Source organism: Nycticebus coucang, chromosome 2 (genome assembly GCF_027406575.1).
Source record: "Nycticebus coucang isolate mNycCou1 chromosome 2, mNycCou1.pri, whole genome shotgun sequence".
Classification (NCBI taxonomy): Eukaryota; Metazoa; Chordata; class Mammalia; order Primates; family Lorisidae; genus Nycticebus; species Nycticebus coucang.
In genome coordinates, this window is record NC_069781.1 from 118,970,068 (window position 1) to 118,981,208 (window position 11,141).

General features: G+C 47.3%; 1 non-coding gene across 1 annotated transcript; it reads right to left on the minus strand.

Moving 5' to 3' along the window:
• Positions 1–10,562: 10,562 nt before the first annotated feature.
• On the minus strand, positions 10,563–10,635 carry TRNAR-UCG (transfer RNA arginine (anticodon UCG)). Its single transcript has one exon. It is a non-coding gene; the product is annotated as a tRNA-Arg (tRNA).
• Between the last annotated feature and the right edge of the window lie 506 nt (positions 10,636–11,141).

An 11,141-nucleotide genomic window follows, 5' to 3' on the forward strand; every position in this document is an offset into this window, starting at 1 on the left:
ATCTGGGCGTGGAGGCAACTGCCCCTTGGAGTCCTGGGCTCTCTCCCCAACCCTGACTTTCCCAGCTGAGCCATGGAGGAGGCCCTGATGACCCTCCATGACGTTTCTGACCTTGGCTGGAAGCTTCTACAGTGCCTTCTCCTCTCTTAGTGGAGCTTAGGCTCAGACTTGGGAGTTGCAGTCTGACTATGTTCTCCCACGTCCCTAGGTCCCTTCATGGGTCCCTCAGACCTGACTGGGATGAGGCTAGACCACCTGGAATGGGTCTGGGAGTCTGAGCTCTGTGAGATACAGATTACTGATCCACTCAGGAGGCTCTGAATGAGGATGAACTGGAACAGCCAGATTCCATCAGCCTCCAGTTACCAGGCTTCATTAGCCAAGTGGTTCTGCCTGCCAGCTCATGTCCTCCACCTTTCAAGATGCTGCTGATCCCTGAGTAGAGGCATTAAACCCCTCTTCTCTGTGTCCTCTCAGCTCCTCAGAGTAGGGTTAAGGGTTGTTGGTGGTTTCCAGGCAGTTTTTTTTTTTTTTTGAGACAGAGTCTTACTTTGTCACCCTTGGTAGAGTGTTATGGCATCATAGCTCACAGCAACCTCAAACTCTTGGGCTCAAGTGATCTCCTTACATCAGCCTCCCAAGTAGCTGAGACTACAGGCACCCACCACAATGCCCAGCTATTTTTAGATATTCTTGCTCTTGCTTGGGCTGGTCTCCAACTCCTAAGCTCAGGTGATCCACCTGCCTCCGCCTCCCAGAGTGCTATGATTACAGGTGTAAGCCACTGTGCCTGGCCCTGCTGGCAGTTTTAAAGGGTAACCAGGCAACTCCTTTTCTCTCCATCCCTGGGAACACACAGAAAACACAAACAACTTGGCCAAAAACATTGATAGAGCACTTGTTCTCTGTGCTAGGCACAGGAGGGCCCAAGATGATGAACAAACAGCCTCTCTCTCAATGCTGGGAGAGACTGCATATACTCCCAGGTCCCAGGCCAGGCAGAATATGACACGTGTCATGGTAGAAGTGCAAATACAATAGTACAGCAATGTCTGCGAGTATTGTCTATTGGAACTTGGCCTCCACACCCATTTCTCTGTTCCTCCAAGAATTACAAGGAGTAGAAGGCTAAGAATTGCCTTTCCTAGAAGCCCTTGCAATTATTCTGGTTGTGATTTATACTCTGCCTCTTTTTTTTCTTTTTTTGAGACAGAGTTTCACTTTGTCACCCTGGGTTGAGTGCTGTGGCATCATCATAGTTCACAGAAACCTCAAATTCTTGGGCTCAAGTGATCCTCATGCCTCAACCTCCCAAGAAGAGGGGACTATAGGCGCCTGCCACAACACTCAGCTAGGTTTTTCTATTTTTAGTAGAGACAGGGTCTCACTCTTGTTCAGGCTGATCTTCAACTCCTGAGCACAAGCAATCCACCTATCTTAGCCTCCCAGAGTGCTAGGACTACAGGTGTGAGCCACTGTGCCCGGCCTTATATTCTGCCTTTGAAGAGCACTCTTGTGGCCTTGGTACAACCCAGCAAGTTCTGGCTGACAAGACTGTTTAAGCAGCCCAATTCCACATGTCATTCTCTAGTCACTGGCTTCATGTGTAGTGGCAGCAATGGGGGTGGCTGTAGCAAGGGTGGCTTTCTTTCCTCTGAAATTTGGATTCAGAGCATAGTTGTGATGATATGACCTTGAAGTAAGCCACCATCTGATTCTACCCCTCCAGCTCTCCCAACCATCTTCATTCACCAGCCTTATCTCACATCTCTTTTTGCCTGAAATAACCAGAATGTTTCCTGGTTCCTGCTGTGAACTCTGAATGATACTGTAGATAAAGTGGTGAAAAAGAAATTTACTTTCATTGAGTCATTCAACAAATACTGACTGGGCACTCCTAGGGCAGGTCCTGGGAGAGGTCACAACCCCTGCCCTCAGGGAGCTCATGCTTTAGGGGAAGAGAGTCAAACAATCACAGAGCATGTGATTCACACACAAGGCACAGCGGGAGACCAGAGGAAAGGACTGCAGTCAGGTTCAATTGCAAGAAACAGAGACCTTTCCAGATATTCTCATTAGAAAGAGACTCGGTAGGGTGGCGCCTGTGGCTCAGTGAGTAGGGCACCAGCTCCATATGCCAAGGGTGGCGGGTTCAAACCCAGCCCCAGCCAAACTGCAACAAAAAAATAGCCGGGCATTGTGGTGGGCACCTGTAGTCCCAGCTACTCGGGAGGCTGAGGCAGAAGAATCAGGGAAGCGCAAGAACTGGAGGTTGCTGTGAGCCCTGTGACGTCATGGCACTCTCCCGAGGGCGGTAAAGTGAGACTCTGTCTCTACAAAAAAAAAAAAAAAGAAAGAGACTTGGTAAAGGAAAGTAGGTGTTTACAAATCTTTGGAAGAACCAGAGGGTGCATTCTCAGCAGGGCCCCCAGAATGACTTCTAGAACTCCAGCACCTGGCACTCTAGCAAAATATCACCCCTATCCCTGTCACACCCATTCCTGGGACTTCTGACTTTGCAACCATACAGTGCTCCAGAAATTGTGGGAGTAGTGATGGAGCTGCCAAGGCTGGGATGGCCAGCCAGCCTCATCACCATGTGGGGCTGCAGCTGCTGCAGTGACCCCAGACATCTTGTCTTCTCAGATGACAATGGCCAAGACCCCTTCTCTTGCTTCCTGAAAGAAGAGGCAATAGGGACATCATCCGCTTTACATCACCCCTGTTGTCCAAGCCACACTTCATTGATGTTTGGTTTCCCTCAAGCCTGGCTGCCCCACGGCTACCTTGGTTCAGGCACCTGGCCTGGGTCCAGGTCCACCTGGCCAGGTGAGCAGGGCCAGATTCCTGGGGAGTGGGGCCTGTAGGGGTGGCAGGGCCTTGTGACCACTGACGTCACCAGACAGTTTGAGCTGCTTCCTGCTTTAAGCTTAAACAGTAACGATTATGTAATCACAACTGACCTCTGCTACCTGGATGGCTTTCTGGAATAAAATAGGCAGTAAATAAATAAACACAGACCAACCCAAACTGAATGACACTACAATGATCAAACACATCCACAATATTTCCTAAAGGACAAAAGACAGAATCTTGTCTTTAAACCCTGATAATTAAATGTAAAAGCCACACAGCTATTTGCTTCAAGACACAGGATGGGAAAAGACATTCCCCTACATGTAAACACCGCTCACAGAGAAAATCTTGCTATCAATTTTCCTCTGTTAAATGGGTGACTTAAATGCTTTTTGCTGGCTGGGTGGGGTGGCTCATGCCTGTAATCCTACCACTCTGGGAGGCCGAGGCAAGTGGATTGCTTGAGCTTAGGAGTTTGAGACCAGCTTGAGCAAGAGTGAGACCCCCGTCTCTAAAAAACATAGCTGAGCATTGTGGTGCCTATAGTCCCAGCTACTTGGGAGGCTGAGACAAGAGAATCACTTAAACCCAAGAGTTTGAGGTTACTGTGTTGAGCTAAGATGCTATGGCACTCTACCAAGGATGACAAAGTGAGAGTCTGTCTCAAAAAAAAAAAATGCTTTTTGTTCCTGGAGTAGGGTGAGTGTGCTTCCTTTTAATGAGAGAATAAGACCATTTCCACAAAAGTTCTTGACTCCAAGAATTTAGTCCAATATGCTCAAAGGAAATGTCTCTGCAAGAAAGAAATACAGGCCAGATGCAGTGGCTCACGCCTGTAATCCTAGCACTCTGGGAGACACAGTCCAGATGGATCCCTTGAGCTCAGGAGTTGAGGGCTAGCCTGAGGAAGAGTGAGACCCCATCTCTACTAAAAATAGAAAACTTAGTTGGATGTGGTAGCAGGTGCCTATAGTCCTTGAATCCAGGAGATAGAGGTTGCTGAGAGATAGGCTGACGGCATGGCACTCTAGCCTGGGCAACAGCGTGAGACTCTGTCTCAAAAAAAAATTATGTATTAAATGTATATGCTATATGTTTTAATATATAAGTTACGTATCATGTAGTTGCACTATTAACTTTGTATTTATGATAAATCACAGGAATTTCAAATTTATGGTAAAAATAAATCACGTTTTCTTTTTTTCTTTGTAGCGACAGAGTCTCACTGTACCGCCCTGGGGTAGAGTGCCGTGGTGTCACACGGCTCACAGCAACCTCCAGCTCTTGGGCTTACGCGATTCTCTTGCCTCAGCCTCCCGAGCAGCTGGGACTACAGGCGCCCGCCACAACACCCGGCTATTTTTTTGTTGCGGTTTGGCTGGGACTGGGTTTGAACCCGCCACCCTCGGCATATGGGGCCAGCGCCCTACTCACTGAGCCACAGGCGCTGCCCACGTTTTCTTTTAAAATACTTACCTGTGTCATAGATACCTCCAGTATCACAGACTATGGTAGAGGTAAGGTAAAATAATAAGTGTTTGCAAAATACCAACTAAAAGCACTTTAAAAATGCTAGAATCCTTATGTGCAGCCTAGTCTCATTTCAGTGAAATTTAGCTGAAGGCATTTTTTTAAAAAAAGCTCATTCAATAAAAAAAAAAAAGAAGAAAAAAAGCTCATTCATTTGTTCAGCAAATATTTAATAAGCATTCAATCAGTGAGAGCTCTTTCTATCACAAATGATAGAAAATCCACCCCAGATTGGCTCAAGCAAAAAGAGGCTCTTGCCATTGGAAATTTCAGTTTTGCTGGATATTTGAAGATATGGAGGAAATAGTGTCAACTTTTTGTGGACTGCCCTGATTGGCTCAGCGTCATTAGTAAGCCTGACTCTGAGGACTGAGTCAGCTCCTTAGCTCCAGTCAGAAGCCACGAAGGGACAATTGGCAGTGGGGACAACAAATGTCCACTTCTGTGTGCCATGTTCCTTGCTAGGAACATAAAAATTCACAGGGCACAGTCTCTTCCCATCAGGATGCTTCCTAGTTACCAAAAAATTATTCATGTTTTCATCAATTTCCTTTTTACCTGCCCTTAAACTGTACAGATTTGATATAACCAATTATCCCACAGAAATACGAAGCATGTTTTGAAAACAGTCTATGCCTATCATCCTGAATTTCACACAGAAGTCACAAAGTCACATACTGATTTTATCCCGTATGGGAAGCTGACCCCAAATGAGTCCTCAGTTTTTTCCTTCTTTCCTTTCCTTTTTTTTTTGAGATAGCATCTCACTCTTTTGCCCAAGCTAGAGTGCCCTGGTGTCATTGTAGATCACAGCAACCTCAAACTCCTGGGCTCAGGTGATCCTCCTGCCTTAGCCTCCTGAGTAGCTGGGACTACAGGTGCCAGCCACAATGCTCAGTTAATTTTTATATTTTTAGTAGTGACCAGGTCTCACTCGCCATTTTCCATATGCTACTTCAAGAAATGGGTCAAAAGAGATGAGGGCCTTCTGCCTTCTGAAGACTACTGGGGGAGGTCTGGTTATTTCAGGGACAAATGTCCTTGAGGTGCTGCACAGAGCCCCAGCACAGCTTTCTTGGAGGCATTGACATGAGAATAATGCTAGACGCTGTTCTCAGTGCTTTATATGGGATTTCATTTGACTCTCACAGCAACTCCATGAATTGGTGTCATTATTGCCCCATTTTACAGGTGAAGAAAATACGGTAAATAAAATTCGGCTATGGCTGGCACCTGTAGCTCAGGGGCTAGGGTGCCAGCCACATACACTGGAGCTGGCGGGTTCGAACCCAGCCTGGGCCTGCTAAACAACAATGAAAATTACAACAAAAAAATAGCCTGGCATTGTGGCTATAGTACCCAGCTATTTGGGAGACTGAGGCAAGAGAATCGCTTAAGCCCAAGAGTTGGAGGTTGCTGTGAGCTATGATGCTACAGCACTCTACTGAGGGCGACATAGTGAAACTCTGTCTCAAAAAAAAAAAATTGGCTAAAAGGCCCCCACTTCCTGCCATCTCCTCACCTGAGTTCTCTTGCTCGACTCTCTTGGGGGTCCTGGTGGTCAAGCACAGATGAGGAAGCCTCACAAAAAAAAATTTTTTTTTTTTGAGACAGAGTTTCACTTTGTCACCCTCGGGAGAGTGCTTTGGTGTCACAGCTCACAGCAACCTCAAACTCTTGGGCTTAGCAATTCTCTTGCCTCAGCCTTCTGAGTAGCTGGGACTACAGGAACCTGCCACAACGCCCAGCTATTTTATAGGGCTGGGTCGGTGGAGGGGGAGTGTCTCGCTCTGGCTCAGGATGGTCTTGAACTCATGACCTCAGGCAATCCACCTGCCTCAGCCTTTCAAGTGCTGGTATTACAGGCATGAGCCACTGTGCCCGGCTATGAAAAATGTTAAAAATACCCATAACACTATCATGATACTAGCATGCATCTGGGATCTTTCCCAAAACATTTCTGTGTGGGTCCATAGAAAACTAGGGGTCAGGGTTGGCTTTCTTTTCCAAACCTTTTCCTGCCTAGGGCATCTGTAATGGGCTTACAGAAATTGCCTGGTAGCTTTAAAATCACACAGGGCTCATGTTTGAATCCAGGCCCAGGACTCACTGTATCATTTTTATTTACTTTTTTATTATATAAAAAAAATTTTTTTTGAGACAATCTCTTCTTCGGTAGAATGCTGAGGTACATAGCCTCAAACTCTTGGGCTCAAACCATCCTCTTGCCTCAGCCTCCTAAGTAGCTGGGGGTATAGGTGCCCTCCACAATGCCTGGCTATTTTTAGAGATGGGGGTATCACTCTTGCTCAGGCTGGTCTCAAACTCCTGAGCTCAAGCAATCCATCTGCCTTGGCCTCCCAGAGTGCTAGGATTACAGGCATGAGTCACTTATTTTTTTATTTTTTGGCTGGGGCCGGGTTTGAACCCGTCATCTCCCGTATATGGGGGCGGCGCCCTACTCCTTTGAGCCACAGGCACTGCCCATGAGCCACCTATTTTCAAAAATTTTGAAGTAGAGTCTCACTCTGTGGCCCAGGCTGGAGTGATGTGGCATCATCATAGCTCACAGCAACCTCAATCTCTTAGGCCTCTTGCCTCAGCCTTTCCAGTAGCTGGGACTACCAGTGTGATCAAGATAATCTACTTTCTACTTTTTCATAGGGACAGAGTCTCACTGTAGCTCAGGCTGGTCTTGAACTCCTGAGCTCAAGTGATCTATCTGCTTCAGCCTCCCAAAGCACTGGCATCACAGGCGTGAGCCACCACAGGCCTGACTGTGTGATATTTATTTATATTTTTTTGAGACAGAGTCTCACTATGTTGCCCTTGGTAGAGTGTTGTAGTGTCACAGCTCACAGCAATCTCCAACTCTTGGGCTTAAGTGATTCTCCTGCCTCAGCCTCCCAAGTAGCTGGGACTACAGGTGCCCACCACAATGCCCAGCTATTTTGTTGTTGTTGTTGTAGTTATCATTGTTTAGCAGGCCCAGGCCGGGTTTGAACCCGCCAGCCCCAGTGTTTGTGACTGGTGCCCTAACCACTGAGCTATGGGCACTAAGCCAACTGTGTGATATTTAGATGAGTGAGTCAAACTCACACTTTTTATTGGTGTCTTTCTTTTTTTCTTTTCATAGTACCCACTTTATGGAATTATTCAGAGGATGACAGGAGATGGTACTCTAAAGAATTCAGCCTGGTTCATTTGGAAGTGGTAAATTCTGATAAATAAAGGAAGAGCAGTGATTTTGTCCTTCTTTGGCAGAAACTGCTGAAAATGGGCTTGGTAAACATGAGAGAAAATGGTCACCAGGAAGTAAGCATACAAGAAAGACCCTGAAGGAGTAGGTTGTGACCTGAGGACCCCTTAGCCAGCAGCAGTGATATAGGACTAGCACCAGCAGTGCCTGGCACACAATGGTAGAACAGGGATTCTCAAACTTCATGGCCGGTGTTTGCTATAGAGTGCAGTAATTCAGATCCTTACCCCTAGACTGGTCTCCTGGAGTTCAAATCCCAGCTCCACCACTTTCCTGCAATAGGGCTTTAAGTGAGCGGCTTCACCTCTCTCTCAGGTTCCTCATCAGTAAAAGAGGATATAACAGTACCTCTATCCAAGGGTCAGTATGAGGATTAATTGGCATGTGTGAGCCCTTAAAACAGGACCTGGAAGCTAGTAGTGTTAATTGCTATCAACATTTGCTCTTTGGCTCGGTGGCAGTAGCACAGTGGTTATGGCCCTGGCCACATGCACCGAGGCTGGCAGTTCAAACCCAGCCCAGGCCAGCTAAACAACAATGACAACTGCAACAAAAAAATAGGTAGGCGTTGTAGTGGGCCCCTATAGTTCCAGCTACTTGGGAGGCTGAGGCAAGATAATCACTGGAGCCCAAGAGTTTGAGGTTGCTGTGAGCTGTGACACTACAACACTCTACCAAGAGGCTACATAATGAGACTCTGTCTCAAAATCAAACAAACAAAACCATTTGCTCCAGCCTGGCTCCAGCCAGGCCCTGGAATAGAGCACAAAATATGAGACACGCGGTCAGCCTCTGTGGGAATTTACAGCAGTGGACGGTTGTGTTTCATATTAAAAATCAGCACTTAGGCCTCCTTGCCTTTTCTTTGTTGTCACACTGAGGGCCTGTTGGCTGGCTGTGGTGAATGTATCTGGCTCTATTAGCCTAAACCTTGCTCTTACTCTGTAAACCTATCTTTCCCTTTCTCAATGAACTTTGTTTCATGCTTCCCTTACTTTGGGGTGTCTGCTTATTTTTCTACCAACAGTGCTTAAGAACCAAGGACCCAGGCAGCTGCCTGAAACCCCAGAAATTTTAGGAGAGCTGCTTTGAAACCCAACAGTTTAGATTTCTAAGAAGCAGCTGGTATCCCTCAAGATTGCGTGTAATTAATAAACCTTCCTTTTCTTGCTTAAATAAATAAATAAATAAATAAATAAATTGGCATTTAGTTACAGCTGAGGTATATATTTCCAAAGAAAGTACAGAGTGTTTTGATTAGAACAAGTCCTAAAGAACTTTGTCTCTTGCTATATAGAGGGAGAGGTCCAGGGAATTGAGGGAAAATGTATCCATGTCTCAGGAATTACCATTAGACTTTGCTAGAAGGATGTGGGGGGAGCTCCCAGAAAAGGAGAGTGAGAAAGTGGAGGAGCTGGAAAGGCCTGGAAAGAAAGTATAGCTTGGCAGGAAGGACACATGCCTCCAGCTACCCTCCCTCAACAGGAATCGATACCATTTTTGTCCTTGCCAAAGATTCTAATTCTAGGGTGAGGAAACCAAACTGGCCTGAAGTCCCCATGAGAGGAACAGCACCTTCAGGGACATGTTCTGGGGCTGCATCCAATGGGCACCAGGCAGGCCCAACAACAGCATGCCTGGGAAGGACAATTAGGCCAGGAGTTATTGGCTTTTTATGCCATAGATGCCTTTATAGAATGTTTTTAAATGTATAAAACAGGAAGGATTATTACATGGAACAACTAAGACATTGATCTATTAGAACAAATGGGTGACAGAATAATATTCCTGCTTTTTTTTTTAAACTCATTGAATTACAGGATCTAGCAGTGGCCTAATAACTACTATTAGTTTGAAGTACAAATGAATGTAAACAATATTTGAAAAATCTGCAAGCAATTGTAATGTGTTATGAAAATATCTGAGATTGCTGTTGGGGACAAAGTCACCTATTAGGTGCTGCTAATAGATGTACCACAATGGCAGATTTCCTAAGCTCATAATTGAGGGAAATGCTAAATTTCAGTAAGAGACCAGAAAAAATAAAAATGAAAAAAGTTTTCCTTCCTCTGGGACTCCGAGATTTAAGCTGAGGTCCTCTCCTTCTGGTATTTCATATAAATGTCAAAGTTTACGTGGGAAAAAAAATTATAAAATGGCGAATTTCTGGTTGATTCTGTTTTTGTCCAAATCCAAAAATAAACAATAAAGCGCCCTGTATAAATCAAGCACATCTAGAAAAGTGTACGAAAACCATTTCATACTTAAAGAAAACGGAATGCCTCTTTAGCCAGGCCTTCTCTCTACTGGTCTGGGTGCAACGTTAGGCTGGGACTGGCATCGGCCATGGGGTCGGCTGAGTGTGTTTCCTTGCACCTCCTTCTGAAAAACGCCGAAGTCAAATTTTCAAGTCAGTTCACGGTGTCCGGGTACATGCACAGGGTGGCCCGCGGCGGGCCTTTTCAGCGAGGCCTGAGTTTTATCCCTAAATTGCTGCGTGAGTCTCCTTCCCCCGTCCGTGCAGCGGAGTCCAGCCGTGGTCCGCAGGGCGCTTAACCACAGTTGACTAACCGCAGAGCGCTGGGAGCGATTGAGGCACCTGGACCAGCATAGGGTGGATGTAGAGACCCGTGACAATTGGGAGCGGACACGCTCCAGCTGCACCAGGGGCGGAGGGCCCGGACCAGCCGGGAGATGTGGTGCAAAAATAGCGTTTTCCCCCTTCCGAGTAGACCAGGACGAGGAAACACAACACCTGGGATGGTGAGGGAGGGAGCTCAGCCATTGCCAGGTATTAATTTATTATAAATCGAGATTTCCTTTTTGGATACCTGGTTCCTGGCCATTAACTTACGCCTGAAACACGGACTTTATCGTTAAGAAGGAATAAACTAAAAGTCTAGAGATCCCACTCGAACGACCGCGGCAGGACTCGAACCTGCAATCTTCTGATCCGAAGTCAGACGCCTTATCCATTAGGCCACGCGGCCAGCCGACAACTGGCTTTCTTCGAGTTACTAATAAATGAGTAGCACGCCCCCTCCACCCCACCTCCAAGCTCACTCAGGACCAGTCTACCTGCTTCTTGAGAAGGGGACGTTGCACTTTGGTTCCCAGCGTTCCGCCAAGGCCCACCCAGAAGTCTCCTTTCTCCCCCCGCGGGTGGACCGCTCCATTTCCGGCCCTCCTATTGGCCGCGCTTGGAGTCTCCCTCCTGCCTCTTCGGCAGCCGCGGGACTGAGCGGGGCGCTGACGGGAAGTTACCGCTGCCAGCTAGGCGGACTGGTCGGCGGAGGCCACAAGCCACCCCGAGGCTGTGTAGGCCGCGCGAAGGGGGACGCTGCGCCATTGGCCCTGGTCGGGGGAACCACGGACCTGGGAAGCTCCCGGCTGACCGAGGTTTCTGGCGGGTTTGGCCTGGGGGTGGCCGGGTCGCTGAGCCGCGGTGCGGCCCCTCCTGTCAGGGAGCGGGGCTCGGAGCCGGGCGGAGGCAGGT